The 7,601-nt window shown below is 33.5% G+C and overlaps 1 protein-coding gene across 1 annotated transcript in view; it reads left to right on the forward strand.

The window, feature by feature from the left end:
* The window catches only part of LOC124368656 (uncharacterized protein CG3556), a 132,044-nt gene extending 131,383 nt beyond the window's left edge, over positions 1 to 661 (forward strand). The window contains exon 8 of the mRNA XM_046825904.1: positions 1 to 661. This exon is cut by the window's left edge and continues 10,760 nt beyond it. The gene's annotated coding sequence lies outside the window, so the exon portion shown is untranslated.
* Positions 662 to 7,601: the final 6,940 nt, after the last annotated feature.

Genomic DNA, 7,601 nt, shown 5'->3' on the forward strand with positions numbered 1-7,601 from the left:
TAAAACAACCAATAATATTGATAGTTTAAGTAATTTTGTACTTTATACTGATAGATGATGTGCCCCAAGATTTATTTTACAAATCGGGACTTTTAAAAAATTTATTGTGCACCTTATTAAGTCATTGTTTTTAATTGTTTGGTATAAATATAGCTGAACTGGTTTTGTGGATTTACATTACTTTGGATTAGTGGGTAGCTAATTGTGCTGACTAAATTTTATATTTACCTTTAAAAATAAGTTCTTTTGCTTATTTGAAATAAAACTTTGCAATCTGAGTTGACGAGGAGCTCAGGAGCGGCCTTAGCTTGAAAACCAAAATGCTTTAAGAGCTTTCCAACTTCTCTCAACAAGACTCTATATTGTTAAGCTAAGATGTGACTGCATTTGCTTAGCTGGAACAGTTTATATTTGATATTAAATTAATACTTGTAATGTATATTGTGTAAATCAATAGTTTAAGATTGAACCTCAATGTTAATCGCCTGTTACCATTAGTTGTCTATTTAGATCCTGCTTTCATTGCTTGGTCAGCCAGTGCAATATTGTAAGCTTTAATTGACAATAACCGTAGCTCTAGTCATGTAGCCTGTCGTAATGTAAGGAGTTTCAATGCAGTTTCATTATTTGATTGACTAAATAAAGCAACTTATCTATTGAATAACTATTTCATTGTTCCTGCTTTCGAAACAACACTATACCTAAATCCCTCTTACACCCTAGCCTCAATCTGGTAAGTGAAATACAGAACATGTTGATGTCAATTTTAAGTGACTGCATACTATGTGAATGGCGTGTAAGGTGGTTATTACAAGATAACCAAATCAAGCAATGCCGAGTGTGGCTGCTGCTTGGATGGGTGACCACTGAGCGATCCTGTCCTTGCAAGCAGTCCACCTGCCCGGTCATTGGTGGTGGTTCGGAAGTCAAATTTAAGCTGTTGGTCCCAAGGTTAAGTGTCAGAGAGGGCTTCTTAGTCCTAACTTCGCCTGGTAAAATAAGACATCTTTACTTTACTTTTACTATATTAACTATATAGTTGATACTTTGTGACTTCAAACAGTTTACATGAGAACATGTGTTATTCAGTGACATAAAAGCCACATTCCATATAGTTAATGACACAATCTATATAGTTATTACATTTTGTTACAAGACCAAAAGCTATTCTAAATTTAACATATGTTTGTGTGTGTGTGAGTATGTGTGGTGGCATTAATGAGGTCCCCATATATTCACTTTCCTTACAACCGAGGTCAAGGTGGTTCTCTGGGCGAGACCTTGATTTTCATTTTTGCATATTTGGTAAATATTTGATAATGATTAAAGTTTTTTCTAAATTGAGTTGTGGGACCTCAATTGTCTGTTTGGTGAATATGGAGTGTGTGTTGTAGTTTGGAGTGCGTCTCGCAGAGGGCTCTGAAACTCATCTACACACACTTGGTACGTATAGTCATCCAACGGACAAGCGAGCTTTTACATTTATAACGTGTATTAAACACTGTTTACAATGATTATTTCATTTGTTTCAATAAAAGACCTCTTTATTACGTAATAATTATAAAACTAGTTATATAATGATATACAAAATGAAAAAGCTATATTTAAAACTTAGTTGAGCAATTAGTTGAGTTACAAATACTATATCACATTTGTATTTAGAGCAGCTGCCCCATAGTCTAAAACAGTAGGCTAAATGTGGATGTTCTAGACCAAAGAAGACTGTTTTCGGCATATCCAAAAAGCAGAATTTTAATAGATTGTGTAAGACATAAATGCCTGAGATAACCTTAAAGGAAACGCCGTCTATGTGATCGCTCCAGGTCAGTCCCCGGTCCAGGTGCATCCCCAGAAACTTGATGTATTCGGCTTCATTTAGGATAGCTTCTTCCGCCATTATAATGGGCCAGTATTCGTCTTATTGTTGACGAAACGAAAGTCGATTACGTTAGTTTTAGTGCAGTTTGTTTTCAGGACGGATACCACCCTGTGGGTAGGAGCCGCCTCCTGTCGAGATCGCATGAGGAGGTATAGCGGGCTTTATCTCAGTCATGTTACCTTGGAAGAGGGGGAAGCCAACTTCCGGTCAAAGCTGGCAGACGAAGTCATACTCATTCATGTTTAGGCTTTAAAAAGCCATTAAGACGACACCACTTATTACAGTATTCCTCTGCAGTAAAATAGACCCATCGACCAGCACGGTTTACCCCATTATCTCGACATTAGTGGTGAATGATGTGTCGCTTCTAGACATCTATTGGTTTACCCAGATTTAAGTAACGTAAGTTTTTTATGTATCCAGTGTAAATTCTAATGTCAGGTGCAAATCAGCCAGACATAAATCCTCCTGGGGTAAATAAAATGTTTATTATGTAGAGGTGGTACATTTGATTCCTATTTTGGCACCGATTGGTATAATTTTAGAAGTCCTTACGTATTAACACGCTAGTCCATAATACGAATATTAATTTTCCAATGGCCGTTGACTGCCTCTAACTGATCATAATGTATTTTACTTGATGCTCATAAAATCGTTATTTACTTTATCATTAACTGTATATTTGTTAGATGTTTATAGACTGTTTGCAGCTATAATGTTACTTAGTTTGTTAATTTTTTCCATTATTAATAAATAAATTCGAGCTGGAAGTTGTCAGATAACACATGGTCAGCTGCTAACAGGCAGGTTGTTATGATTTGTGTTTCTTGTATCTATTTGGTACTGGTGTTTGAAATAATTAAATATGGGCCTTTCAACGCAACTCTATGTTTTTATTGCCAGTTGAATACACATGTTATGAAGAGAACATTTAAAATATAAACTGTCTTGCCTCGTTTCAAGATAAACTGAACAACTTCTTTAAATAAGTGTTATGAGATATTTTGCAAATAGCATGATGGAAGATTTACTTTTTCATTATTATGACCATTGTTATGATTTGAGCTAAAAATATATTCAATTATTTGATAATCAAGCACCGTATCTCTAAAAATCAATTACTCCTTTGATGTGTTATGCAACTAAACCTGGTATTTCGCTAGTGTTATATGTTTCGCTCATGTTATCTTTTACAACTGAAACGACAGTTTATAAATGTTGTATAATTACTACATAAAACTACAGTAAATATAACCTTTAAACGCTAGATAATATAAGTGACATTATAAGCAGTGCAGCAATGAAATAATTAATACAAATTTAATATTACTGTGCAATGTTTCTTCAAAATAGATGGATTTAACTGTACTTTTAAAAAGAAACATTCAGGAAGAATAATTGTAAAATGAGCAGAACAGTATAGGTACACATCGAAATACAGATTGTACTATTTAGATTTTCTGATTAATAAATCTAGTTATTATTGCAGAAAAGTTACTAATCTATTTGTACATCCCTAACGAACATTAAATTATAAAGAACGGGTAGCTGTGTAATGTATAAGCTATCGTACACTATTGAATTATTGTAGAATTATACAAATCCAAACTGAAAAGTCTGTTGCAATAATTATATTATATTATAATAATTTTTTTATGTTCAAGACAAAACACAATATAATACATAATTGTGTAATAACTTAAATAAACAGCTCTAAAGTTTATATTATGTGCATATTTTTGAAAAAATGAGTATATTTTATTAAAAATAAAAGGTGGAAATGTATATTAATTAATGTGAAAGATGACTTACTTGAAAATAAGGCTTGCTTCAATGTACAGTCTGCCCACTAGTGTACCTGATCGCATAAGTGGAACAACTATACAGATACAGAAGTTTATCGTATAACCAGGTACGGACGTAGTCATTGTCGTCAACGATAAGGCGGCTAGTCCGGTTGTGGCCCCCCTCTTAAGGCTGCGCTCTACCACTCTGGTGAACGCTGATGCAAGGGTTTTGAATCTGCCTCATTGTAGGCTCATTTTTGAGCTATTACAAACATATTGATGTTATTTAAGTAACTAAATATTTGTATACGTGCATTAGTTTTTGAAATTTCAATTTCGATTCAACTTAAGCTGCACATCAGGTGGAAAGTTTAAAAAAAAGGGTATTTTCAACGTTTCATAAAATAAAAACGTGAATTTTTATTAAAGAATAAAATACAGACATTCGTAGATTGGAATATAGTAAGAGTAAAACTGCAAACGGTTTATTAAAAAGTTCTGAAGTTAAGGTACAATAAGGCAGACATGAAATGTCTGCAAGCGCTATTCAACGCTCTGTCAGGTGGCGCGCGTGGCGGCTACAGCCGGAAACTGTAGGCAACTCTCCCACCACTACCTGCTGGATATTTCCCCTCACCCGCTTTCGCTAGGTTATAACGTGTGGCCTTTCAGTGTTGGTGTTCCTTCAATTTGTTGATTTATAATATCTATTCATACATTAATAATCAAGTTCCTATCTTGCACAAATGAAAAATTGTAGTCAATATTTTGTTTTTTAAATAATAATGTATTATGAACAAGTATGTATAAAGTATGAACTACAATATTTTTATTTATTCGTCATCCGATCAGTGTGAAAGGATAGGATAGCATAGGATCACAGGCGCCACTGAGCTCACGGGCGCCGGGTCTTTCCAACGGCCATGGACGAAACACTACTTACGCGCCACCGTTGCGCGCCCATGCTATGAATGATCGTGTCGTGTGGAAGCTCTCATATATATCTTCATATCACCGAAATAGTGTTCGCGAACTCTTTCCGTAACAATAAATTCGTAACGTGTAACAACTACCTCTACCTCCTGGGGAACAATAAATTATTGATTAATGTCAATATTTTCAAAATATGAGTGACATACCTCATTACGAGGTATTTTGTTTAGTGCAATATTATAGTCTAACTATAATAGGTTTTATTTGACTTAATGTATGATTGCTTCATTTGATTGCTAAACAAATCCCATTACATGAGCAGCTATTACCCATTACAAAATAAAGGAATTAAAATTTTAACATTTTAAATTTAAATTCCACTTATAACTTTTTACTACAAATGCATATTGCCAGAACTAGTTGACCCAAGATACCCTCGAGGGCTTCCTGTGAGAGACAGACTAGATGTTTTATAACTACAATTTTATAATGTTAGTATAATGCAATAGACGTGACAAGAGCAGCTGATATAGTAATTCATTTAATTCACATGTATACCTATATTATCACTTACAGTCATGGAGACTAGTGGTACCTGTTAAAAAACAAACTACACAATTAAATATGACAGTGATAGGTCCGTATGTGTTATTAGTTTCAATGCAACATTAATATTTTTGCGTAATGAGGGTAATAGAAATTGTATTGAGTTGTTTCCAAAATTTGAAGAAAGATGTTAGAGATATTTAATTCATTTTGCATCTAATCCAGTATACAGGGTGAGTGGCTCTTGGTGTGACAATTTTTTTTGGGTTATAATGCAATGTAAATGTGATACAATGGTGGTTATACAAAATTGTAACTCCAAATATTAGGTCTGAAATGAATTATTTTCAGTTTTTCTAAAAAACCCGTGTTTTTGTACATAAATCTGATATTTCTCAGCAAAGTATGTGAGCAAAATTACATCATTTTTAGATTCTCCGTCAAATTTTCAATTTGAAAAAGTTATCGGTTCAAACGGTAAGAAAAGAAAATTAAGCTTCAGGTCGATTCAAATGGCAAAGTTGCTAAGTTTAAGAAAAACTGAAATATCATTGAAACCCATCTTTTTACCACACCCTGTACACAAGAATGTGTCAAGTCATATTAAAAACTTTGCCATTTAGTAGGCTTTAAAATGGTATGCCATATGACCATAGTTAAGTATTCTATTATCTACCTTTATCGGTTTGAATATTAAAAACACGCAAGCTACAAAAAGATTAAAACAATTTAATAACAACTGTACTTAATTTTTATGTTTTATAAAATGCCTCATAAAACAAGGAATTGAAGATTACAAAAAAGTAAAGCAGTTTAAAATAATTTTGTGGATGCTAGTTACGGATTAATGGTCACATCCTTTATCAATGTTTTAATTCCTTATCTTATCACTTTCACCAGTATTGTACATTCATTCCTTATCTTGTTTTGTAAGACCAGTGTCCACATGAATTACTTCTACCTCCAATAAACTATTTTTCTGCTCAATTTAGTCAAGTATAGGCTGCCATGGAGTTCACTACTGGAGAATACGCTGATATGCACTTTATTTACGGGTTTTGTGATGGAAATGCGCATTGAACTCCATGACAGATTTCCGTACAAAAACACGGGTTTTTTTTAGAAAAACTGAAAATAATTCATTTTAGACCTAATTTTTGGAGTTAGACTTTTTTATATAACCAACATTGTATCACATTTACATTGCATTATAACCCAAAAACTTTTGTCACACCAAGAGCCACTGTTTCACCCTGTATATACTCAGTGTAATATACTCAGGTAAATTTTTATCCTATACAACTTGCTAAGTAAAAAACTGTAATTTCTCTCGTGTTGGTCTTGTGATATTTTGCTTGATTGTAATTTTAATGTCTTGTTGTGAGTTTGTTTTTTTTGCTGAATTTTGTTATGTTACTATTGTTCAATTCTGTAAAGTTTATTGTTGTTACAAAGTTATAATTACATTCTAATTTGGCAGACGCACAGAGAAGTGACATGTAGCTGTGTGTATTAAGTCGTAAATATATGAACTGAGCTCATAAAATATGTAATTTTTTTAATATACTGTCGCTGGTAGCGTGGTTAGTTAGTCTTAAAAATCTTATGTGATCTGATAATTCTAAAAAAATGAAAGAATGATTATATTTACAAGAAAATGTGTGGGTTTACATTATGTATCACAGAATTAATAAAATTATGTTAGTTTTGTTGATAACATTAAAATTATTTAAATTTTCTATGGTTTTCATAACAATTCCTGCCTTGCCCAGTTTTTCCACGTATTCCAGATCGGTAGACACTCTGACCTGACAATATCACTGGAATGATTACGTTTCTGTTCGTTTTCAAATATTTCAAAAGACCGAATTTAAATTAATAAAAATAAAATATATTTTACTAAAACGTTTTATTGCATAATAATAAAAGTGTGTTGTACCAACGAGTAACGGTAGGAAAAGTACCAGTTACAGTTTCATACTGATTTAGCCGATCTCCATTGTTACGAGCCGTACGCCACCGAACGCATTTTCTTTCGGCAAATAACTGAGATGCTCGGTAGTCCCGATACTGCGATCTCTGGCCTGTGGTACATCGCAGTCTTGACAAATCTAAAACATGTACTGTAATAAAAGTGAAAGAGTGTCATGTAATGTTATTCACATGTAATATTTGAAGGAAGCCACTCCCAGTCTGATTTTTTCTATAATATTTTACGTATCATGTTTTGCCTAAATTATACTACAATATTTTATATATGATTAGCGATAGTTTTCATGTGTATCTTTGTGTCCATTTACTGCCAGTATATAGGGGCAGACTAATGTGAATAAAGCATAGTCTGAATAAAAAGAATAAAACGAAGCTGTGTGCTCCCGCGCGTGTGTGAGTCGGACGTCGAGCACCTGGCTCGGGTCCCCCGCTCGGTAAATGTCGGAGGCGCTCGGTAAGTTCCG

Source organism: Homalodisca vitripennis, chromosome X, assembly GCF_021130785.1.
Source record: "Homalodisca vitripennis isolate AUS2020 chromosome X, UT_GWSS_2.1, whole genome shotgun sequence".
Lineage (NCBI taxonomy): Eukaryota > Metazoa > Arthropoda > Insecta > Hemiptera > Cicadellidae > Homalodisca > Homalodisca vitripennis.